This window comes from Rana temporaria, chromosome 8 (assembly GCF_905171775.1).
Source record: "Rana temporaria chromosome 8, aRanTem1.1, whole genome shotgun sequence".
Taxonomy (NCBI): Eukaryota; Metazoa; Chordata; class Amphibia; order Anura; family Ranidae; genus Rana; species Rana temporaria.
The window spans coordinates 106,067,938-106,094,424 of record NC_053496.1 but is presented as its reverse complement, the minus strand read 5'-3'; the positions used below and the strand labels follow the sequence as shown (position 1 = coordinate 106,094,424).

At 41.5% G+C, this 26,487-nt stretch overlaps 1 protein-coding gene across 3 annotated transcripts in view; it reads left to right on the top strand.

The window, feature by feature from the left end:
• Positions 1-26,487, top strand: part of CHST3 (carbohydrate sulfotransferase 3) — a 154,808-nt gene that overhangs the window by 70,340 nt on the left and 57,981 nt on the right. For all 3 annotated transcript variants that reach the window (XM_040320481.1, XM_040320479.1, XM_040320478.1), the window contains exons 3-4: positions 4,854-4,936; positions 24,734-24,784. The gene's annotated coding sequence lies outside the window, so the exon portion shown is untranslated. The remainder of the gene's footprint in view (positions 1-4,853; positions 4,937-24,733; positions 24,785-26,487) is intronic.

Genomic DNA, 26,487 nt, shown 5'->3' with positions numbered 1-26,487 from the left:
TGAGCAATACTTGCCCTGTTCAAGGCTGATATGTATGCTACTAGCATCACTTACTTCTCCACTTCCTTCGACAAAGCTGTGAAATCACGACTCTTAGGCCCCGTACACACGACCGAGTTTCTCGGCAGAATTCAGCCAGAAACTCGATCGGAGCCGTATTCTGCCGAGAAATCCGGGCGGGTGTACACTTTTGGCCGAGGAAGCCAACAAGAGGATCTCGGCGAGGAAATAGAGAACATGTTCTCTATTTCCTCATTGTTCAATGGGAAATTTCGGCTCGCCGAGATCCTCGGCGGCTTCACAAGGAACTCGACGAGCAAAACGATGTGTTTTGCCCGTCGAGTTCCTCGGACGTGTGTACGAGGCCTGAGGCTAAATGATACATCATGAGGAGAGAAGTATCGATATATTTAGAGGTAGATCTAACAGTAGGCTGTGAATTAGCATTGGAATCTGTAGCACTGAAATAGCATCTTCAAACAGTCCCAAATGTTTGCAAAGTTTATGGAATGTATCCAATGATGTTTGTCTAGCCAAGTGAAAGGGAAACTTGTGAACTCTTATCGTTGAGTGATCGTTTGCTATTATGGATAAACAAGCAGCTTAGAGAGGGGACGGGGCCAGTGGCAGGTGGTGCTAAACAAACCGCCCCCCCCCCCCCCCCCAGGTTGTCACTTAGCCCTCTACGATCCCCCGCACTCCTTGGCTTCTCCTCCTGGCCAGCCCTATCTGCCTCCTGTCCTGATTGGCAGGGAAGAGAAGCCGGAAGACAATAGCGAATATTGGGTGCGCAGTACACTGCTCCCAGAGCCCAACCTTTTTCTAGCAAATAATAACCTCCAGCTCTAATTATGGGGCTTGAAAAAAAAAAAAACCTATAGAAACCTATGAGTCCGGCACCCCGCATGCAAACTAGGGGGCGATGGACACTTATGGACCAGACGCTCCTGGTCGATGCTTTATGCTGGCTTTCCATCTCCCCACAGGAACACCAATACTTTGAGCTATAAAGGAGGGTGGGTCTGCAGTCAGTTTGTAGAGGTGCATTTTGGGAGTGAGGGCCACCTATTAGCAAAATATATAGACATAGGACACCCCCCTGCCACACTCCATTAAAGGAGAATATTACAATACAAATAAAATTATTAGTTAAAACCTCAAGTGTTTTTTTTTTTTTTTTACCACTACTATTCCTTTATACTGGCTATTGAAATTTACAAATGCAGCAATTTAGAAATTGGATGAAAGGTTTAGCACTGGGAAACACTTTTTGGAAGATAAATAGTGCATTTTATATACAACTTTATGGATCAGACCAAAATGACGGACAAATGAGGAGGAAATATGGACAGAGGGACTTTGTTCCAAATCAGGGACAGTCCCTCAAAATCAGGGACAGTTGGAAGCGATGAAATACAGTAAAACAATAGTTCTTCTTTAAGAAAACATTTTCTGTGAGTCTGTTGCAGAGTCTTTTTATTTTTTATTTATTTTTTATTAATGGAGATCCTACCAGTATCAACACTTCCTGTTGCAGACTGACAAAGCTAAGCCATTGGCTCACAATTTGCAACAGTGGTATCTGAACTCCTTCATTTTGTCTTTGGGCTTTCAATTAAGTCTATCAGATAGGAAGAAGCACGTATGACAGGCTGCCAACATTGCTGCAAATTGCAAGGCAGTGGCTTAGCGTTGTCAATCTACAACAGAACGAGCTGCTATTGGCAGGATCTCCAGGTAAAGCTACATTCAAACTAGTTTTGCAAGCAGGATAAATTATCTGGAAAAATGTATGCTTCCCAGACCAAGTTTTCTTGTGTTTATTTGTACTTGCTAATTCATGCATTTATTTACATTTACAAGCATTTAAATGTGTTTACACACACCTGGACTCAGAATTCATACAGTGGGAATTATACCATTAAAAAGTGTTTAAAGTGGAAGTAAACCCTCCTATCATTTTCAGCCAAGGAGGCTGCCATCTTGGCCTCTGTTTAATCTTCTACTGCCATGATGCTGTACAAGAGTTCAGTTTTGATAACGGCCATTGGATGGTTTGACAGTTTGGTTGAAAGTAGAACCAATGTGATAGTTAGCATTTCCGGCATGCCGTGAACGTAACTGTTTTTTTTTTTTACTATTAAATCTATTGCTGCGTACACATGACCATTTTTAATGGTCTAGAAAAAACAAAGTTTTTTTCAACCGGATTCTTGTCAAGCCTGCCTTGCCTACACACGATGGTGAAAAAAAATGCTCAAGCAAAGCGCGGTGACAAACAACACGTACAACGGCACTATAAAGGGGAAGTTCTATTCAGATGGCGCCACCCTTTGGGCTGCTTTTGCTGATTTTGTGTTAGTAAAAGTTTGGTGAGAAACGATTCGCACTTTTCAGTCTTCGTGCTTTTCAGTCTGTTACAGCGTGACGAATGTGCTATCTCCATTACGAACGCTGGTTTTACCAGAACAAGCACTCCCCTCTCATAACTTGCTTCTGAGCATGCACGTTTTTTCACGTCGTTAAAGCCTACACACGACCGTTTTTCACGACGTGAAAAACGACAACGTGAAAAACGACGTTCTAAATTTTTAATGCCCATTTTTCACATCATGAAAAATGCTGTGGAGCCCACACACGATCGTTTTAATGACATTAAAAAAAATAAACAATTTTTCACGTCATAAAAAAACGGTCGTGTGTACACAGCATATGGGTTTACTTCCGCTTTAAAAAACATTAGAAAACTCTTACAAACGCATCTAAGTGCAGGTTTGTCGTTGCCAGTGAGGCCTAAAAAACTTTATAACAGGTTCACGAAAAATGATTTACTCATGAAAGCTGTACAGCGAGGCATGAAGCCAAACATACTGAAAAATAGATTTGTGGCTTACATACAAAGAGCCATCTGGGTTAGTTACATTTAACATTTACCTAAATATGTCAGCGGAATTCATTACCCAACAGAAGGAAATATATCTACACAAAAGCTCTGCATTCTCACATGTATGAGTTGTGCGATAGGATTCAGTGGTTGCTTCACATTTGTGATCTCTGCTCAGCATTTAAGAAGCCCATCACCAGGAAAAGCAAAATCCTTATTAGCAGTAATAAATACAAAACAGTGCCGCACAATACCGCACAATACCGCACAATACCGCTATGTGATATTATACATAAACAGTACCAATAAACTGCATATAGCGTCTCACATACAAATCATACTATAAAATGACCCCTTATGTGATATTTCCTTTGTGGCCATACATGTGAAGTCCATTATTTGTATAAAAAACTCTTATGCATCACATTCCATATCCTTATTCCGCTTCTCTGAAGTCAAGTCACACATGTTAATGTATGCTTGTGTTCTCGTACACAATGCTACTCTCACCTTCTATAATTGACCCAAACTTAAGCTGACCATACATGGTCAAATCTTAAAAGAATTCTCTTTTGAAAAGCAGAAATTTTGTGCGTTTTGTGATCCGAAGGTGCCATCATTGATTACGAAATTCGGCCAACCAAGCCTTTAATTTTACCTCATGTTGCTGCAGAAAATAATTTTTGCGGCTGTGAATCTTCTTTTCTTTCTGGGATTTTTCTTCTGTGCATTTATTTTTCGATTACATTTCTCACACGATTCTCCCATCCATTCGAAAATCGTTTGCCCGATTACACAAATTCGATGGCCGCAGGGAAATTGACTGTTGTTGCAGCCCACTAATGGTGCGAAATTTGAATGAAAATTCTTAGATAATAGTTTTGAAATGTATTTATTTTTTCGAAATTCGACCCATGTATGGCCTGCCTTAATCAGGTATGATGTGCCTTCCCCGTTAACTGGAGTCCCAACTTACGTAATCTGCCTCCATCCTTAGCCATCAATGGGGATAGTATATCACCATTCACCCAAAAAAGAATGATACTAATAGTGCTCATATAGACTTCTGCACGTATCTGGAGCACTTCAGAAATTACAGCTTGTGTTTCCCTTTAAAAATACAGCTTGTTGGTACCTCTCCAAGATGGCATTTAGCTCACTTCTGGATGCAGCGTGACGTCATGAGTTCCACCATACGCGTTGCGTCACTTGATCACATTACTTTGTCAGCCCCACTACAAGGGTCAAATGCTTGTTTACATCAAGGGAACTAGCAAAAGTTATTCGCTTACCTGATCCACAGTAGCACCCCTACACTCTGGCAGTGGACTGTCCCTTTGCATGTTTCTGGGCTATGGATGCTGCATTGTACTTGATGAGGTGAGAGGACTGACTGTCCTACTGTAGAGGAGAACAAGCAGGGACTGGACTAGAAGCACAGATGGAGCCTGTAGGAGGTGTACCCTAGACCTAAACAAGTATTTAACCCTTTCAGCATGGGGGCAGCCCCCCAGCAAAGGAGGATTTTTGATTCCTCCGGAGTCCAGCCTTAAGTAGCAGGTTAATAATGTCATGGCTTCACACATTTGAGCACTTTTCTCAAAAGCAGACTTTTATTAAACCAGTATAAGTTAACATGTTTTCCAGAAACAATTTAGCTACTTATTTACAATACAAAATAGTAAAGGTTGCAACTTTGCAAAAAAAAAAATAAGAACAAAAAATGTGTGCTGATGAATATACACAGGTTGCAGAAGTTGTTTTCAGCCAGTGCTTATTTTAGGTCCCCAATAAAAAACAAAATGACAAAATATTGGGTAAAGGTTTACCTGATTAAAACGAATGCTTAGCTCTTGTCTATAATGATGAATGTATTCAATTATTCTTGTAGTATGACAGTATCTAGTTAATTAATAATTATAACAGCCAAGAAATGCCTTCTTATGTCTATTCATTTATCTCTTCCCAGAGCACTCCTGTGGATCCAATTGAGGTGCGACATTTCCAACATCATACACAAAGAGAAGTATGATTGACTTCACTGAGAACAAGGTATGTCATCACTTTCTGGTGAACTACACGATTGAAAAACGTCGAGGGGAGCTGTTTTTCTTGCCAAAGATTTTGTGGTTTTGTCCAGCCGGCCCCAAGATATACACAGCACTGTCAGACGGCAGAGCTAGATTGGTGACCTGGATTTTATCTAATATAGCTTGGTCACTGTCCTGTAATTGGACAGTGAAGGAACAGCAGCAAACTGATCAGGTTGTCTTTCCACTCACTCCTTTTATCACTTTGTGCATTGCAGCTTACCTGATGGGCCCATAGTCTAGCTTCGCTTTGTGGCCTTTCCTCTATAAAAAAGCAATCTGTGGTGGCCCCTTCTGGCTGTATTTAAATGTTTCAGAGGGTGCTCAGGGAGGGTAACAGGATTGACAAAAATGAGCCCACTGCCCAGACTAAAAAATAAAAGTACAAGCTTGGATAAGTGAGCAAAATAAAAGGCTCCTTCACAAGCACCAAAAATAATCATGTCTATACGTAGACACACACACATACTGTATATATATATATATATATATATATATATATATATATATATATATATATATATATATATATAGAGAGAGAGAGAGAGAGAGAGAGAGAGAGAGAGAGTATCTCTCAAAAGTGAGTACACCCCTCAAATTTGTGTAAATATTTTATTATATCTTTTCATGTAACAACACTGAATAAATAACACTTTGCTACAATGTAAAGTAGTGAGTGTACAACTTGTATAACAATGTACATTTTTTGTCCCCTCAAAATAAATCAACACACAGCCATTAATGTCTAAACCTCTTGTAACAAAAGTGAGTACAACCCTAAGTGAAAATGTCCAAATTGGGTCCAAAGTGTCAATACTTTGTATGGCCACCATTTTTTTCCAGCACTGCCTTAACCCTCTTGGGTATGGAGTTCACCAGAACTTCACAGGTTGTCACTGGAGTCCTCTTCCACTTCTCCATGACAACATCACGGAGCTGGTGGATGTTAGAGACCTTGCACTCCTCCACCTTCTGTTTGAGGATGCCCCACAGATGCTCAATAGAGTTTAGGTCTGGAGACATGCTTGGCCAGTCCATCATCTTTACCCTCAGTTTCTTTGCAATTTAGTGGTTATCTTGGAGGTGTATTTTGGGTCGTTATGTTGGCTACTGCCCTGCGGCCCAGTCTCTGAGGGGAGGGAATCATGCTCTGCTTCAGTATGTCACAGTACATGTTGGCATTCATGGTTCCCTCAATGAACTATAGCTCCCCAGTGCTGGCAGCACTCATGCAGCCCCAGACCATGATACTCCCACCACCATGCTTGACTGTAGGCAAGACAGACTTGTCTTTGTACTCCTCCCTTGGTTGCTGCCACACACGCTTGACAACATCTGGACCAAATAAGTTTATCTTGGTCTCATAAATGTCTAAACCTCTTGTAACAAAAGTGAGTACAACCCTAAGTGAAAATGTCCAAATTGGGTCCAAAGTGTCAATACTTTGTATGGCCACCATTTTTTTCCAGCACTGCCTTAACCCTCTTGGGTATGGAGTTCACCAGAACTTCACAGGTTGTCACTGGAGTCCTCTTCCACTTCTCCATGACAACATCACGGAGCTGGTGGATGTTAGAGACCTTGCACTCCTCCACCTTCTGTTTGAGGATGCCCCACAGATGCTCAATAGAGTTTAGGTCTGGAGACATGCTTGGCCAGTCCATCATCTTTACCCTCAGTTTCTTTGCAATTTAGTGGTTATCTTGGAGGTGTATTTTGGGTCGTTATGTTGGCTACTGCCCTGCGGCCCAGTCTCTGAGGGGAGGGAATCATGCTCTGCTTCAGTATGTCACAGTACATGTTGGCATTCATGGTTCCCTCAATGAACTATAGCTCCCCAGTGCTGGCAGCACTCATGCAGCCCCAGACCATGATACTCCCACCACCATGCTTGACTGTAGGCAAGACAGACTTGTCTTTGTACTCCTCCCTTGGTTGCTGCCACACACGCTTGACAACATCTGGACCAAATAAGTTTATCTTGGTCTCATAAGACCACGTGACATGGTTCCAGTAATCCATGTCTTTATTCTACTTTTCTTCAGCAAACTGTTTGCAGACTTTCTTGTGCATCATCTTTAGAAGAGGCTTCCTTTTGGGACGACAGCCATGTAGACCAATTTGATGCAGTATGCGGCGTATGGTCTAAACACTGACAAGCTGAACTTCCACTCTTTCAATCTCTGCAGCAATGCTGGCAGCAGTCATACATCTATTTCCCAAAGACAACCTCTGGATATGACGCTGAGCATGTGCACTCAACTTCTTTGATCGACCATGGTCTGTTCTAAGTGCACCTGTCCTGTTAAACCGCTGTATGGTCTTGGCCACCATGCTGCAGCTCTGTTTCAAGGACTTGGTAATCTTCTTATAGCTTGGGCCATCTTTATGTAGAGCAACAATTATTTTTTTCAGATCCTCAGAGAGTTCTTTGCCATGAGGTGCCGTGTTGAACTTCCAGTGACCAGTATGAGAGAGTGAGAGTGATAACACCAAATTTAACACCCCTGCTCCCCATTCACACCTTGTAAACACAAACGAGTCACATGACACCGGGGAGGGAAAATGGCTAATTGGGCCCAATTTTCACGGGGGTGTACTCCCTTTTTTTGTCAGCTGTGTTGTCACATGAAGAAATAGAATAAAATATTTACAAAAATGTGAGGAGTGTACCCACTTTTGTGAGATACTGTATATATATATATATATATATATATATATATATATATATATATATATATATATATATATATATATATATATATATATATAATGATGTATTACAATAATATGACAATGGGCAGGAGGACTTTTATGGGAGGTGGGGGTGTCCGTACTGGCAAATTTAAAGTCAATTTAAAAAAAATAAGCTCTATTCAAAGAAGATTAAGTTAAAATTAAACTTGACTTGCCTTTCCTGCTGTTTATGCTGCAGATTTTCCCTTCCTTATGGCTGCATTCACATGAATTGGAATCATTGGCAGAAGCGCCACAATTCTGCCCTGGCTATTCCAAATTGTAGAAAAACGCATAAAGTGTGTTTGGATGCCATTTTCTTAATGGCACCTAAAACTAGGTGCGATAGTGTCGTGATTATGAACAAAATTTGCACGAAGCTCATCGCCCAAAAAAGTATATGAGCTTCTTTTTTAACAACAAACACGCATAGAGCATTCTATTCAAGTGGATGAGCTGCCCTATACACGACATGCAGAATCGCATGAAAACTGCACACACAAAATCACAGGTGGGAATATTTGTTCCCACTACGTGATATGCGAACAAGGCCAAAAGAACTTTGCTAGTTGAAGAACTTTTCGCATCCTACACACTTCCAGCTGTGTTGGATGCGGATCTCCCGCTGTCTTCAATAGTTGGATCTACTGCCCCACTATATTACCACTGTTGTGCTGTATTGATTCTGGTAAGAGAAACCACAGACCACAGTGGGGTACCTGGCATCTGACACTATCAGAAGTGTCAGATTATGAAGATTCTTCAGGCAGCTTTATATCTTCTAAACAGTGAAGATTGGTGGCATGGGCAACGAGAAAGGTGACTGTTTAAAGTGAATTTTATTTGCAAAATTTAAATAAAAAAAAAAAACAAGTGAACCTTTTCTACCTTTGAATATCCAACCCAGTGCAAGGGAAATTAAAAAAAAATATTTGCAAGGACATGATTGGGTACTGAAAGTTAAACATTCTTTTTGCAAAGGGAGAAATCACTTTATTAAGCGAACCACTTTTCCCTTTGGTTAATAATCTCAGTGCATCAGAAGTATTCAAATAAAGTGTAGAACACCTTGTATATCTTTCAGAAACAGTTTCTAACAATATGGAACTTTTGATTTGCAGCCCATGCTCTTTCTGCTCAAACAAATTCATATAATAGACGCGTGGACTGTTTTTGAGGGTTTAGACAGGAAACTGAGGACAACATTTAGTTACCAGAGCAGCTTAGCATATATGTACAGGATATCCCTGCATCCCACACCACCATCTTCCTTTTCTATGCCATTGGGAGCTGACTATCTCAGATGCCTTGTACACACGCCCGGTTTTCACGACGGGAAAACTGCCATTTTTTATATTGGCCGAGAAAACCGGCCGTGTGTATGCTCCCTAGCAGTTTTCCCGACTGAAAAACTGCCCGCAAAAGAATTGAAACCAGCCCTCTTTTTTCTCGTCGTGTTTCCTGTCAGTCTTTTTCTCTTTGCGAAAAACAGTCGTGTGTGTGCTTTTCCGAGGGGAAAAAAAGTGCATGCTCAGAACTAAGTATGAGACGGGAGCGCTCGTTCTGGTACACCCGGCTCCTGATTACCAGGCATATCCAAGGAGGCTGCAGAAGCAGTAACACATCATTCTTACCATTCAATGGCGGCGGAGGTAGGGCTGGGGGGGGGGGGGGTGATTGGAATGGTGAGTTTGACAGGACTGAAGTAAAAAAAAGGAAGCTGGGCATGCAGGGAGGAAAAATTTTATTCTAGAGTGAAGGTCCACTTCAAAGAAACTCTGTTTGTTGTCAGACCATTTATTTTACCAAATATACTCTCATAAAATTATATATGCCCTTTTTCTAATTATACATTTAGGAAAAAATAATAAAAGCAGACAAGTGCAATAAGGTGCAAACTCCATGTAAATAACAATAAAACAAAACAGTAATCAACCAATATATATACAATTGTCCAGTTACTGGGTTTTTGGTTTAAGTACATCATAAATCAGACACAGTTACAATATTTTAGCAAATGATGAAGACATAAAAAAGCTCAATAGGATCCTGCAGGAAATTATAGAACAATTACACTTAAAAGGCACCATATGCAAAATTCTGGTTGTTCCAAAAGCATGTGTTATTTAGATCACTTTCATAAAGCTTCATTGCAGAATTATATAAAAAAAAAGAAGATTCAAGTGCTTTTAATTCCTCCTTGGATATCTGTCTCCAATATCCTTTCATGCCACATGAATATATATGTCTATTTATGTGCTGGTTTTCTATGCTTCAATTATGAATAAACACAGAGGGTGATCAGTAACGATCACTCACTGTGTTAAACAGAAAAAGAAAAGGCCGGAAAATACAGCATATCATTTACCGACCCCTTTCAACGCTCTCCAACCTCTATCCTCTCCACATATTCCGAGAGGAAGAGAAGTCAGCAGCGCAGGAGGGGGGTGGGCAGCAAGGGGAATCTTCACTGCATGGGGTGATTAGGGTGTGCCCAGGCACACCTTATGTGCACACCCATGTCAATCAGGGAGCCATTTGGGTTCCCCTTGGGTGCTGTGAGTATGAGACCAAGTTTGCAGTGGGTCAGAGATGGATGAGAAGACTCTGTGATGGGGGTCCTCTGATGTGATGGGAGCTCTCATGTATAGGAGGACGCTGATGTGATGGGGAGACTCTGCGATGGTGATGGGGGTCCTCTGATGTATGGGGGGGGGGGGGGGTTTGTTGTGATGGGGGGTTCTGATGTAAAGGCGAGGCCCTGATGTGATAGTGGGACGCTGGCTACTGATGTGAAGTAATTTCATCAAGGCTCAGATTCCCCTTTAGACTTTGCATGCTTTTAAAGCGGTTGTAAACCCCCAAACATTTTTTAAAATAAAAATAAAAACCTGCAAGACAAAGGCATAATAAGCTAGTATGACTAGCATAATAGCTCATTATGAATTACTTACCTTAGTTCGAAGCCCCTCAAAGTCATCCTCGTCTCCCCCTCCAGCCGCAGACATCTCTCTGGAAGGTTACTTCCGGGTATCGCTGCTCCGGCGCTGTGATTGGCCAGATCGGCGAAGACGCCACTCCCCGCGTGCGTGCGGGAGCCGTCAAAGCCGGCATTAGCCATTGAGAAAACCGGCATTCTCAGTGCGCCTGCGCCGTTGTCTATAGACAATGGTGTATTCCTTTTGGCAAATATCTCCTAAAACGTGTAGGTTTAGGAGATATTGCAAACACCTACAGGTAAGCCTTAACCACTTGGGATCCGCACTATGGACAAAAGATGTCCACAGCGCGGCTCTCAAGTGCCGAGTGGACGTCTTTGGACGTCCTGTTGTTGTCATTCCCCGTGCGCGCCGCGGGGAAACAAGGTGCACGGCGCATCGCTCGGGAGCCGATGCGTGTGCCTGGCGGCCGCGATGTCCGCCAGGTGACCGCGATCGGCGGTGACAGCAGGGACGTGGAGCTCTGTGTGTAAAAACACAGAGCTCCACGTCCTGTCAGGGAGAGAGGAGACCGATCTGTGTCCCTTGTACATAGGGACACAGCATCGGTCACCTCCCTCAGTCAGTCCCCTCCCCCCACACAGTTAGAACACACCCAGGATACACATTTAACCCCTTCCTCACCCCCTAGTGTTAACCCCTTCACTGCCAGTCACATTTATACAGTAATTAGGGCATTTTTATAGCACTGATCGCTGTATAAATGTGAATGGTCCCAAAATTGTGTCAAAAGTGTCCGATGTGTCCGCCATAATGTCGCAGGCCTGCCAAAAAAAAATCGCAGATCGCCGCCATTACTAGTAAAAAAAAAAACACATAAATCTATCCCCTATTTTGTAGGCGCTATAACTTTTGCGCAAACCAATCAATATACGCTTATTGCGATTATTTTAACAAAAATATGTAGAAGAATACGTATCGGCCAAAACTGAGGCAATTTTTTTTTTTTTTTTTTAAATTGGGATATTATTATAACAAAAAGTAAAAAATATTGTGTTTTTTTTCAAAATTTTCTGTCTTTTTATGTTTATAGCGCAAAAAAAAAAAAAAATCGCAGAGATGATCAAATACCACCAAAAGAAAGCTCTCTTTGTGGGGAAAAAAATTATAAAAATATAATTTAGGTACAGTGTTGTATGACCGTGTAATTGTCATTCAAAATGCGTCAGCGCTGAAAGCTGAAAATTGGTCTGGGCACGAAGGGGGTTTAAGTGCCCAGTAATGAAGTGGTTAATCTAGGCTTACCTGTAGGTGTAACTTCCCATAGAGGGTTTGCAACCACTTTAAAGGGTGCCACGACTGAGCAAAGGGTGAGAAATGCTCAGTTAGTATACTACCCGTCTACCTTTTAGATTCATCATAACACCTTCCTATCCAGATTGGGACAAAATTAGATCTGAAAATGCTGCCAGGCTCATTCACCATGGCTGGAAACATAGACACGTACCATCACAAACAGTACAAAAAAAATCCCTTTTTCTCTTTTTGTCCCTGGCTTTAACCATTTTTCCTTTCTATTAAAGCAGATATGAGTATATAATTCTGTAGTGTGACTTATCCCAGGCGAGCGTTGGCCAGCACTTGCGGAAGGAGCACAGAACATTCTGTAATCATACTCATCCCGGGTACACTGTGAAGTCAATAGCATCGTTTTTAATCTGAAGAAATAAGCTGTCCTTGTTTCTTGCACAGATGTGGTCCTTACAATACTTCTACCTAAACAAGAAAGTAAACCTTGGTGCTGTTGAAGTCAGCAATTGCTTTTAAAAGTATAGTTGTTCTGCATTATTTATTTGTAACTGGATAATGTACTGTCGTTTGCACAGCAGGATGGAAATATACTGAAGTCAGCTTGTTTACACGAACAGGTTTATACAGTAGTGCGCTGTGTTCTTGACTCTGCCCTGCTAGCTTGAAATAAAGTGTAGAAAAATAGCCTAATGTATGAAGAAATGGATATTCTCACAGTGCACCTGTGTAGACAAATGCTTATTTACATGAGTAAAAAACAGTGTAGCGCTGGAAATTGAATCAAAATGAGTAAAACAATAAACATAAAAAATGAAAAATACGTGACATTCAAAAACCTTCAAAAAACAATGAAGTGAAAATCCTAGGATATATTCAATTGACATATGTAGAGCTACCCCCCAAAGGAGCCGCTGGTTGATTTGGGATCTACTCTCTTTTGGCTCAGCTCACCCCTATTTAACTAGCTCGAACCCTCCCTTGACACATCGGAAGTCTGGTAGTGGGATATTGTGACCCCTGCTGGACTGGGGTCACAATAGCAGGCATACAATATGCAGTGATAATAAAACAATAAATTACCTGTTGTTATGGACGGTCACTCCAGACAAGAAAATACACTCCACACAATGAATATATTTAAATATAAAGGGGTAAGTTTACTGTATAGAAACTTAGGGAAGAACAGACGTAGATTTGAGACATAAACACAACTGGCAAGTAATGTCTCAGTCTGATTCGCAAGGGCCCTTGCAAGCATCAACAATCAATGTGAATTAATAAGGTACTCTGAACCTAAGAATAGTACCATTCGTCTAAGCTAACAGTCAGCCTATGCTCGCGAGCGCCCCTAGCGGGCAATGATTAGTCAATATTCACGTTGCGGCCGGGCGGTGCACGTTAAAATTGTAATCCACAGGTAACAATTAGTGAAGGAAACTATGCAACGAAATGTCTGGGAACAGCAAACGTTGGTGAACTGACCGCTCATCAGCGTCAGTCACTTCTGTAAACACCGAAACAGTTAACTAGGCCTCTACGTTTCGGCTAGAGGCCGAGCACATGTCTGTGGCCTGTAAGATTGCACTAGGTGTTTGTACTAAACAGAGAGTCAGAAGCTGAGCATGTGCTCTCTCACCCGACAGGCCGATCCGTCTGAGTTCTTCTCAGGTGTGTTGATAAATCACTGCTCCACAGCACAAAGATCCTGGATGAGGGTTCTCCACTGTTTCAGTTGTCAGCTGGCTTGCCTCTCCGATCTCTGGGAACAGTGTTAAATACACACTCAAAGTGGGGTTGGGTGTGCCGCAATGGAAAAGAAACAGAAAAAGAGTTCCATAGTGCAGGCGTTTAAAAATCAAGAGGGTTTATTGTGGGTATAAAATACAAACTCTCGTGTTCAGTGAGAGGTAATAAAATATCCTTGCAAGGAATTATAAAACAAAGTAGCTCCATTTGGCGTCAAGCCGCCTATTTACATGAGCATAGACATCTAAACGCAGCACTATAGTAATCTTTGGGACCATACGGACAGCTGCATCTGCAAACTAAAATGCGTCCTGAATTAAGCGGCATATAAAAAAGTAGGATAAATCTGGGATCATACACATCCACAGATTTTACATGTGTATGCATTGTATGTATTTTACTCAGGATCTTCTGCTAGCTCTGCCAGCATGAACCTGCATTCCATGTGCAGAAAATACACATATACGTGAATGACGCTCAAAGGAACAGGGGTTGTAAAGCTTGTGGGACCAGCTAGGCCCATACAGCCCTGGCCTCTGATAGGTTGAAAAGTTTTAACCAAATTATAGCACATGTTCTCAAACTTTGACCGGTAAGTTTATGGAATATTCCTCATCATTTTTTACTATTAGGTCTTCACTAAACTGAAATCTAATAGGTGGTGGTGTAGGGATTTTGGATTGTTTTTTTACAGATTTTCTGCTTTCTGTTTTAGCGCTTTTTCACACTCGTGGTGGAGTGTGGTGCCCTCTGCAGAGCGATTCACATTTGGATCGTTTTCAAAGGGTATTTGACAGGTGGGTAGGAGACTTTATATATTGCCTCCTTACCACCTGATTTAACCCTATAATGCCGCAATACCATGCTTGACACATAGCAAGCGTTGGCCGATTTGTTAGTGCCCCTAAGTTTTGCCCCTCCTGTAGTGATGACATGGGTGGAGCTAGTGCCCTTATGATACCAGCTGTGGGTTGGGCCCACTTAGAGAAGGCTATGGGAACAGAACACCCTGGCGCTGCATCATGTAGAGCTCATCCCATCAAAAGTAAATTTTAGGGCCCCGGTTGGGCACGATTGAGAATGAGACATTATGAGAGCAAGTAGTATGCCAGTGGAGGGACCTGATCCTCAGGGGCTTAGTGTAGTGGGGTGTGGGACTGATTAGTCTAATAGGGAGCATTTCCAACTTGGTGGCATGGGAAGATGGCTCCAAATACTTGTGCTCTGTACTGATAAAGACTGCTGCAGGATGTATTTTTTTTTCCAATGTTGTTCTGTACTAAAGATTCTGCCAGTATGTCTCATGTGATGTATTATTGAAAGAGTTATTAATTGCAGTGCTGAAGTTACATCTAAGAATGGGCATTCCTTTATTCCAATTTGGGGCTTCTGGTTTGGAATGTAGGGAGGCGGCCTATGGCCATGAGAAATGTGGAAGATAATGGAGACAATAGACAACAGGTACATGAGTGCCCTGTCAAAGAAGAAGCGGGGCAGGGCCTGGGACAGCTTGGTGCCATTGGTTGTCCAATCCAGATCCTCTACACTTGTGGTTGTGGCGCAGCCCCCTTTGAACTCAATGGGTGAATTTGACAGTCAGTTGACCAAGAAGAAGCAGGGTGAGACCTGGGACAGCTTGGCATCAATGGCTGTCCAATCCAATTCCTGTACACATGTGATTGTGGTGAAGCCCCACTGAACTTAATGGGCTAATTTGAGAGGCATCACCGTAAGTTTTACCTCTGCACCTTAAGTTAAAAATGTTATGACCGCAAAGCAAAGCTCTACAGCTGAAGCAGGGGTGTGCTGCCCCATCCAGCTGCTATTTTACAGCTTAAGGGGAAGTGGTAAAACCCGGCCACACACCTGAAATATACCACCATATATTGTAAAACAGTGGTGGACGGGTTTCTGGAGCACTGAAATACACACTTTGGCAGCCAGTGCACCTATGAATGGCTGTTATATGAGCTGCCATTGGACAGCTCAGACCAAAGGCACAATGTAGGGGGTTCAAAGTGTCGGTGACCACCAATGATTTTTTTTTTTAAAAGGTGTGTGTGGGGGGTAGTTCAAGTGGAGTTTCAGGCTACTTTTAGTTTATTAAAAGTCAGCAGCTACAAAAAGTATAGCTGCTGACTTTTAATAAACAGACACTCACCTGTCCCACAGTCCAGCGATGCGGCTGCATCGCTTTTCCACTCCTCTCCCCCCTCCTCTCCTCGGCGACTCCATTGGAACTGTGGGCACCCGGCCATGACAGCTCGTGGCTTCACGGCCGGGCGTGCACTGTGCATGCGCGAGTAGCGCTGCGCTCTCGGAGTGGATAGGCAATCTTCTTGTGTCCCAGGAGATTGCCTAGAGGGAGGGGCCGCCTAGGGAGAGAGGAGGAGTCGCCTAGCCGGCCCTCTAGGCGGAAGTGGGACAGGTAGTCCCCTTCAAAACAAAGAGCCCACTCCCCCCCCAAAAAATGACATGCCAAATGTGGAATGTAAGGGGGCGAGGAGTACTTAAAGCGGAAGTTCCACTTTTGGGTGGAACTCCGCTTTAAACTGACACTGATCACCAGTGAGAATGGTACTATTTTTTTTTTAAAGTAAAGAAAAGAAAAGTAAATGTAAGAAATCCAAATGTATCATTTATTTGGAAACAACTACTACTATCACGCCATGGCCCTTTACTGTGGTGTCGAAAGAAAAGATGAAGCAGTGTACGGCAAATGTATTACACTATAAGGCAATAAAAGATGTTCTTTGGAGTATATCTTCTTCTGCCCCCAATATATATCTCTTAAGCCCTGTACACACGACCGGGATATTCCCAGCGGTAAAAAGTCCGCCGGGAATCCCGGCCGTGTGTATGCTCCACCTCAGTGTTTCCCATAGGGAAATTGCCGGGAAATAGACCACCGGGAATCGCGGCAGGAAAAAAAAAAACATGTTCTCATTTTTCCTGCCAGGATTACCGGCAGTTTTCTGCATACACACGGCGGGAAAACTGGTCGTGTGTACGAGGCATTACAATGTTGGACATAGCAGTTGTCATACTGGCAGGTTTTAGGTAAAGTATCAGCCATTTTCTACTTGTATTTATTAAACCAGAAGCTTTTTCGTACACATAGAGCTACCCTGGCTTTGCCGCAATAAATATTTTTTCATTTACACCAAGCAATTAATCTGGGAACAGAAGGTCTATTTTGGTCCATCCGCTGCAGGTTCAAATGTTTTGGAAAAAAAACAGGAACAATGGAGGTGTGAAGTTTTACCCAGGTCACCTTAATGGGGTGTTAACGTCAAGCTTCGGTTGTGTCTGCCTAAATGTTTGGGCTGTTAAATGGCTAGACAAACACACGTGGCAAGACTGACTCACTGAAATTTAATTGCCTTATAAGTCTGCAATAATGACTGTAAATGAAAGTATGATGTTATTTTAAGGAAGCCAGCTCTCAGTGTTGTATCTTTACATGGTATGCAGTTCTTTTTTGGCTCTGCTTTATGTCTATGTCATTGTACTACAAGACACACAATTATATGTGTAAAAGATTGCACAGATGCAGAGACCAAGACTAATGCTGGTGCATAAAAAGGGCAGTGTAGCTTCCACATAGATTTGCAAATATATGCTACTAACACCTATGCTTTTAATACCTAGGGCCGGATTCATAAAGAAGATACGACGGCGTATCTCCTGATACGCCGTCGTAACTCTGAGTCCGGCCGGTCGCATCTATGCGCCTGATTCATAGAATCAGGTTACGCATAGATCTCCCTAAGATCCGACAGGTGTAAGTGACTTACACCATCGGATCTTAGGCTGCAATTCTAGGCCGGCCGCTAGGTGGCGATTCCATTGCGGTCGGCGTAGAATATTCAAATGAGTCGTTACGCCGATTCACGAACGTACGCTTGCCCATCGCAGTAAATTTATGCCGTTTCCGTAAGAGATATGCGGCGTAAAGATAAAGCTGCCCCCTAGGTGGCGTAGCCAATGTTAAGTATGGCCGTCGTTCCCGCGTCGAAATTTGAAAATGTAATGTCGTTTGCGTAAGTCGTCCGTGAATGGCGCTGGATGCCATTTACGTTTACGTCGAAACCAATGACGTCCTTGCGACGTCATTTAGCGCAATGCACGTCGGGAAATTTTAGGGACGGCGCATGCGCAGTACGATCGGCACGGGAACGCGCCTAATTTAAATGATCCACGCCCCCTACCCGGATCATTTGAATTAGGCGGGCTTGCGCTGGGCGGATTTACGCTACGCCGCCGCAACTTTACAGGCAAGTGCTTTGTGAATCAAGCACTTGCCCGTAAAACTTGCGGCGGTGTAACGTAAATGTGATACGTTACGCCGCCGCAGATTTACGCGATTATACGTGAATCTGGCCCCTAGTGTTTAAGGAAGGCTGGCTATTTCTTTAATTAGGATACACGTGCTGCCACCATTGACCTTGCAACCTTCTATAGTGGGCAACGGGATGTTGAATGTTTGCTGATGGCACATGCCATTGATTGTTGATCACACCAGACTCCTAGGTAGGTCTTTTTCTTCCCCAAAAAGCACTAGCAAAAATGCACAATTTTAGTACATTCTAGTGCTCTATTCCCAATGAGGTTAAAGTAATGCCAGCCCTGCTGTATTTCAGTCTGCTGATAGGTTGCCCAGGCATGAGACTCTACCTTGGGGAAGGGTAGGTACCCAAGAAGATGGTGTGTTGGGGGTTGGAACATCACTTTGAAGGAGTGCACATTAGTACTGCAAGAATGCTTGTGCACTTTATGGTGCATACTATACAGAATTTATATTAGTCATCATTATTATTCTAAGTGCCACATTTTTTGCAGACGCCATTTTTTTGTTTTCTTTAATTTTGAAAGTGTAAATGATGGAAATAAAATCTAACTTTTTTTTGACATATTATAAGAATGTCTAATCTGTAATTTGATGCCTTTTGGAGATTATTCCATCTTTCCTTGGCTTCGTTACGCATATTAATACAAATTTTTACCTGGGGTGCCCAAACTTTCCATTCCCACTGTATACCAACAAGCTAACAAGCTAAATCCATAACACGAATAGGACAATTTAAACAATGAACCTGTTCTACTGTATATAGAATTACATTTTTATAAAGCCTATCGTAGCTGCGTTAATGAAACACATAGTAAATAATTATATTAAATATTCTTTAGTCTAAAGTCTGCTGATTTACTAGGATTTATCCCAGGCTGCCTTCTTCAAAATGTATTGGATTTCCTGTGCGTGGCTCAAAGTTCTGTCATCACCAAAGGATGTAATTAATATCTGCGCACTTGTGCAATAGCAACAAAATACTTTCCTGTATCCTGTAAAGGGAAACAATACGTTTATTTTTATTGTTTTAATTTACAAGGTTTTCAAACTGTTTCCATTTTTGGTGTATTATTCTTTATAGAATAATAAAGCATCTACTAAATTTTATTACAGAAATGATGATGTTCAGTTCACTTTTGAAAAGTACCAGCCTTTGGTTGTAAAAGATGTGCACATGGCACACAGGGAGATTCTGAGTGCACAACAAACACCATCACAACATGCATGTTTATGCACTGAGGAGACATCCTTGGTTGCACCCTTAGGGGGTAATCCACAAAGTTCCGGCGTAACGTAAATTTTCCCATTTAAGTTACACTGCCTTAAAATTTCTACCTAAGTGCCTGATCCACAAAGCACTTACCTAGAAATTTTTGGCTGTGTAACTTAAATTCCGCCGGCGCAAGGTGTTCCTCTTTTCATGGGGGCGATTCCCATTTAAATTAGGCACGCCGAGCTTTGTGGATCGCGACGGGTCAATAAAGTTGCGTCGGGAAAAAAAAAAGATACAGCAAAAAAAAAAAAAATCAAAACAAAAAAAAAATTGCGTCGCTGGACAGAAGGGTCTGTTTTTACATGGTGTAAACAGTTTACACTTTGTAAAAGCAGCCCTAATTTTGCGTTTGCAAACTAAAACTTACGGAGAAAAAACAAAGCTGAAAAGCTTCGTGGATCTCCGTAAGTGCTAATTTGCATACCCGAGGCGGCATTTCGACACGAAATGCCCCCAGCGGCGGATACGGTACTGCATCCTAAGATCCGGCAGTGTAAGTCCCTTACACATGTCGGATCTTCTGCCTAACTATGGAAAACTGATTCTGTGGATCAGTTCCATAGTTAGAAACAGGGATACGACGGCGTAACAGCAGTTACACCGGCGTATCCCTTTTGAGGATCTGGCCCTTAATTTGTGGGAACGACAGCAACTAGATGTTGGATTCTTACCTGTGAGGATTAGCAGGCTGTAGAGGTAACAGAATGACTGTATGCGCTGGCCATTTCTTAATGTAATGTAATTGTAATTTTAATTGACCAGACTGGTTGAAAACCATTTTACATCTTTAGAGAAATATGTTATGGGGAGAGGTGTAAGGGACTGCCAACATCCTATTGTATATAGAGAATGATCCTCTGTGACTTTAAAGGCAGAAAATTGATTAGTGGACAGTAAATATAGTTTAAAAGGCAGTGACACCACTTTTAATATAAAGTGTAAACAAACGGGCAAACATAGCCCTGCAGTAATAAAAACAAGATATGCATGTACATATAATATTTATATTGTATACACAATTGAAGAATACAATCAAACCCAGTGGGTACCGGTGTCCCCATATTCTGCCAGAGTCATGCTGTGGTCATTTCATATAGGTATCCTGTATTTGCCCAACATGTTTCTGAATTTCTACTGTATGTTCCTTCTTCAGGGGAGTTTAAATTCTGGGTGATTAGACTTTCTGAAATATAAACAAAATTACTAACAGTCACATTTCAACACAATGTGTAAGCAGGACCATTAAATTCATATTATGGGGGAGCTGCGGTGGCTCAAAAGGGAGCTGCGGTGGCTCAACGCGATTGGCACTGCGCTGACAAGCCATTCACCTCTGCAGCTAGGGGTTCGGATCCCAGTCTCGGCTTCATGTGAATTGAGTTTGGTGGTCTCAGCCCGGCTCCCGGTGGGTGTGCTATGCAAGGTAAGCCTGTGCTTAGTACGCCCACCCCCCTCCCACAAAAAACCACCACACCTACACACGCACTCTAAATTGGGTTAACACACACACTTTGACCACGCGGTCTCTAAAAGAGAGGCGAAGGACTAATGGGGCTGGTTGAGCGGGCTAATCCTCTCACTCCCTTATAGGGAGTCCCTCTGCCCTGTTGGGCTTCAAAGCGGAGCAGGTAGGGCGGGCTGTGTGGGAGGACCCCCTCACACACCCACCATTGCCACCCGGGGCATGGAGAAAGGTGGCAGATTGCCTCTGGGGGAGGCCTGCCTACTCCCAACTCCTGCAGTCCGGCTCCTCTCTCGAGTACATGCACAAAATACACTTAAAGAAAAAAAAAAACAAAGAAAAAAAAAAAAAAAAAAAAAAAAATTCATATTATGATTTAGAGCAGGGGTGCCCAACCAGTGGCTCTTATAACAAAAGTTCATGTGAATAATGCTTGATTGCAGAAAATCCTGCCATAAATCAATTCACCAAACAGTGCAAAAAAGGATGTGTGCTCTCCACCACCAGTTTCACTGCCTGCTTACCTCATAGTAGGGAAAAATCAGCGGTTATCCTCTCTGCCTAAAACCTTTGCACAGTAATGTGTCTATACAGTTAGGCCCAGATCCACAAAGAAATTATGCCGGCGTATCTATTGATACGCCGCGTAATTTCTACGATGCCCCGTCGTATCTTTGTTTTGTATCCACAAAACAAGATACGACTGAATGTGGGCTCGATCCGACTGGCGTACGTCTTAGCCATTAAAAAAAACATAATTTACGTGGGGTCAAGTTGAATTTACATAAAACACGCCCACATCTTAGTCATTTGAATTCCGCGCCCTTACGCCGACACATTTACACTACGCCACCGTAACTTACAGAGCAAATTTTTTGTGGATACAGAAAATACGCTGTAAGTTACGGCGGCGTAGTGTATCTGAGATACTTATAGATGCGCAGAGGTGCGTGTTACTGGCCCTAAATGTTTTATTTGTACTGTGTGTTTATTTATATATATATATATATATATATATATATATATATATATATATATATATATATATATATATATAAATTTAAACAATGGATCATGAGGTTCTTTCACCAAGGACAAATAAACAAATCTTAATTTTAGTGAGCAGCAAAAAAGCACATTAAGCAGGTCATAAAAAATAATGGAGCGCAGAGGGATTCTAACAAAGGGGCTATTGCATATGGCTATGTAGACTGTTCGGTAACTGAATCCACTACTGCTAGAAGTATCCAATTACCACAGCAGTAGTAATAGTAATAATCACTGACAGGGAGAACCCTTCAGTCACAGATTTTCTTTTAGGAAGATCAGTTTACGACCACTTGTATGCCATTATAATTTCAAAACCTTTAAACTATGGATGCTATTTATAGACTTAAAAAAGATACCTGGCAGGGGATTGAATCATTCCGTACATCCGTATTATCAAAAACATACACTTTACTGTTTATACATTTTTGAATAGTTGCTTTATTGCTTTAGTAGTTTTATAATAAAACATTTTTTTTGGAGCTTTCCACCATGCAAGGGAGCTTGCATGAAGGTGGAAAGCTCTTGCAAAGGAGGAGCCGAGACAGCTGCCGAGGGACCCCAGAAGACAGGGTTCGGAGACACTCTGTGCAAAATGAGCTGCACAGTGGAGGTAAGTATAACATGTTTGTTATTTTACCAAAAAAAAAATCTGCCTTTAGTGTTCCTTTAAAGGTGTTGTAAAGGCAAAGGTAAAAAATGTTTCCCATAAATAGCTTCCTTTACCTTAGTGCAATCCTCCTTCACTTACCTCGCCAAGTTTCTTAAGGGGTGGGGCCCAGGGTGGTCCTATGGTCTTCCCACTCTGCACCCGACCAGCCTAGGCCTTGTTAATTGACCTCTTCTACCCTCTCAACCTGGGAGAACCTTGAACCCTTTTCCTACCCAACCTTCCTGCTCTGCACCTCCTTTCTTTTTCTCTCTCTTGCTCTCGCTCTCTCTCTTCTCCTTTTCCTTTTTGTCGGTAAGACCCCAACTCTAGTTTTGTTTCCAAATCTTTTGTGGTCTACCCCACGCTTTATCCCCTGAGCAATTAAGCTCTTCTACCCTATGTTAACCCCTGGCCTTGGCCGGAGGGCTGTTGATGTTTGGCAATTTCTACGATCAAATATGCTCTTACTGTGTATTACTAAGCTGTGCTATGATATACTTTATGTTTATTTCCCCTACGTGGGATCATTACTGTTGTTATTACCTTTCGAATATTTCAATAAAAAAAGATTGTACCGAAATGTGGCATGTCAGGGATTTAGGACTTTTGGGTGGAATTTCGCTTTAAGGGTAGGGAGGGTTCTTCAACAAGGGAGCTTCCTTTTCTTTAGCTAGAATAAAATTGTTTTTAACTCTGCACAGTAAAGTTCATAGAGTAAAACAGAGTGTTAATAGTGATCCTAAGGTTATCATCAATTAGGAATGCAGATTAAGCCACATTATTGCAGAGGCAGTAATTGCACAGGCATGTGGACAGCAGGGGGACTTATAAGGGTTGGGTAGTTAGGATTATAGGAAAGGTTATGATTTTAGTTGGAGGGGTTAATGAGGTGGGCATATTAATATGTTACTAAACACAGGACCCTAAATTAACTATATCTGGTCTCCCACAGTACACAGAACATGGAACAACAAAAGTTTTAGTAAATATAAACTGCTAAGTACCCTTTCTCATCAGCAATATATAGCAATCTTATGACTTCTATCAGTGCCTGATTAAAGCTTGTAGGGGGAATTTTCATACTCCAGTCTCTCTCAAGAAAAAAAAACTCTCTAGCAATACACACGAATCTGAGCATCCTGACTCCAGTAACTCTGTCTTATCCGGACATGTTTTGGAGACAATGCAACAAAGGGAGGATCTGTGCATATAGGATCAAACATACTTTTTACACAATTCAGTGGATTAACCCCCTAGGTTCCACTGTGAGTAAGTATAACAAGCAGGCTTTACTGCATATACAAATTGATTTTACTGTTGTGGGTTTAGTAACACTTTAACTGCAGATGAGTTATACGGCTAGGGTTTAGTTGCAGAAGAGGGGTTATGACAGTTGGGATATTAGGTAGAGGTGATACTAGTGCAGAAAAGTTATCTGTATGGGAAGCTGGGGCTGGAGGATAGGTGTGTCATAGAGGTTTGGGAGTTTAGGTAGAGACAGGTTTACTTAAAGTGGAATTTTAGTCAAAAAATTAAGTTACAATAGGCACCTTTTGCAGATATAAATGCATATACTGTTAAAAATCCAGTAATATACTATCTCACCCTGCTCTGCACATGCTCAGTTGCTCTTTATTTTTAGGCACTGCTGAATTTGTGGAGGCTCACAGCCTCAATGCGGAATTAAGCCCGCCTATCTTTTACAGCCAATTTAGTTCCACTTTATGATTTGCTGCTGTTCAGGGGCTCTGCACTTCAGCAAAATGGCAGTCTCCAGCAAGAAGAAGCAATGCTAGAGGCAATTTACAGCAGACGTTAATTTTGGTAGCGTAATTATGTAGACTGTATGTTCCTTGCTAAAGAACATATTTTTTAATCAAGTTATTATGTGTAAACTTAGTCTTTAAGCAAGAGGTAAAGGGATTGGTAGTTAGGGGTATAAGAGGGATTATTAGGTTTGGGGTTTAAGTAGAGGAGATAAATGACCAGGCATGTTTTCTACAATGTGAATTATGGAGATACAGTTCTGAGTAATTCATGTGTTTCACGAAGAGTTAAAGTGGTTATACTCATAAACAGGAAGCAGAGGCAGGTCATTTGTGCTATAACTGTACTGTGGTGGCTGCAGAGCCAAGCTTTATTCTGAAGAAGTTGTTCTTATTGGGCAAATGTGCATTGAAAACAATAATTGTTTGATGTTTTTTCTTTTGTCTGACCGCGGCGTCTTCTTCACACATTGCAGCTTCCTGTTGTTCCAGGTAGAGTACACCGAAGAGAAGTTACAAATGAAACGGTATGTAATTTAGTTTGCTTTTTACCTGTCTTTACTTTTTTTTTTATCATTTTACCTAACCATTAATTAGCACAGATAAAACAGATTACAGAATCACCAATACAAGACATAAACTAAAAAATCTGAATTTAGTAGCTGTACCACTCTTGTTTTGCAACTAAACCATTTGTTCTCCAGCTCATGTAAAAAATTGTGATGGTAGATTCACCTATAAGCTATTATCCAAACAATGAAATAATATAAAATGATAGTATATATATAGAGAGAAAGTATACTATATTTATTTAAATATATCACAAAGTTTACTTTATCTCAAAAGCCAGGTAGTTATAAATTCTGTACTTACTAGTATATTTATTTATGTAGATCTAAATGTGTGATCACAACCATTGCCAGCTTATCTCGCATCTTCTCATATCATAAAGGAGGCTTGATATCTTAAAGGACACACTTGAGTTGTAGTTCTGAGTCCTCACTAAGAGGTATACAGAGGAAATTCCAGGAAAGGCAGCAATTTACAATAAAGAAACCATTATTATAGTTCCTGTAAAAAGTAATCATCCCCTAAAAAATGTACAAGTTATTGCTAAAAGAGATTTCTGAGTAATTTTAAGTAATTACAATGATACCACAATAAAAAAACTGTTTGCTAAATTAGACGCCTAAATATTCACTAGTGCTGCCAATCCTATTCCAAAGCCACAAAAGTTAAGATTAAATGTGTGTAGTGAAGACTCTTCATGTGATCGTATTATAAATATTTGTGTATCTGCAAGCTCCAGCTTCTGGTGAGTCAGTATTTTGGCATATCAATAACCAAGAAGGCAAAAGAACTTTACAAGCAGCTATGTTATAAAGTTATTAAAAAGCACAAGCCAGGGGAGATTTGTGTTCCAACAAGACAGTGATCCAAAACGTAAAGCCAAAACTAAACAAGAATAACGAAAAAAAAAAAACATTTTATGGGCTGAGTTGACCGAGTCAGAATATACATCTTGATCCAATAGATGAGATGTGTTGGATGGACCGAGTCAGAGTCTACATCTCAATCCAATAGATAAAATGTGCTAGATGGATCATGTCAGAGTCTACATCTGAGTTAAATAAATGAGATGTGCTGGATGGACCAAGTTAGCGTCTACTTTTCAGCCCAATAGATGAGATGTGCTAGAGTCAGAGTCTACATCTCAATCCGATAGATAAGATATGCTAGATGGACCAGGTCAGAGTCTATATCTCAATCCAATAGATAAGATTTGTTTGATGGACCAAGTCAGAGTCTACATCTCAGTCCAATAGATAAGATGTGTTTGATGGACCAAGTAAGAGTCTACATCTCAGTCCAATAGATAAGATGTGTTTGATGGACCAAGTCAGAGTCTACATCTTAGTCCAATAGAGATTGTGTAACTAGACTTGAAATAGCACTCACCATCTTCATATGTCCTGACTGAGTTTGAATAGTTTTGCTAAGAAGAATGAGGACAATTGCATTTTTTAGATGTTCAAAGCTAATAAATATCTATACTTACTGTAAGGCCCCATTCACACCTAGGCGTTTTTACGCCTGAAGCGCACTGCTCACAAACGCCAGAGGGGAGAATTAACATTATTCCCTATGGTGACTGTTCACACCTGAACGCCTGAACGCCCAAACGCCTGTCGCGCGAAGCTCAAACAAGTCCCGGACCTTTTTTTGTCGC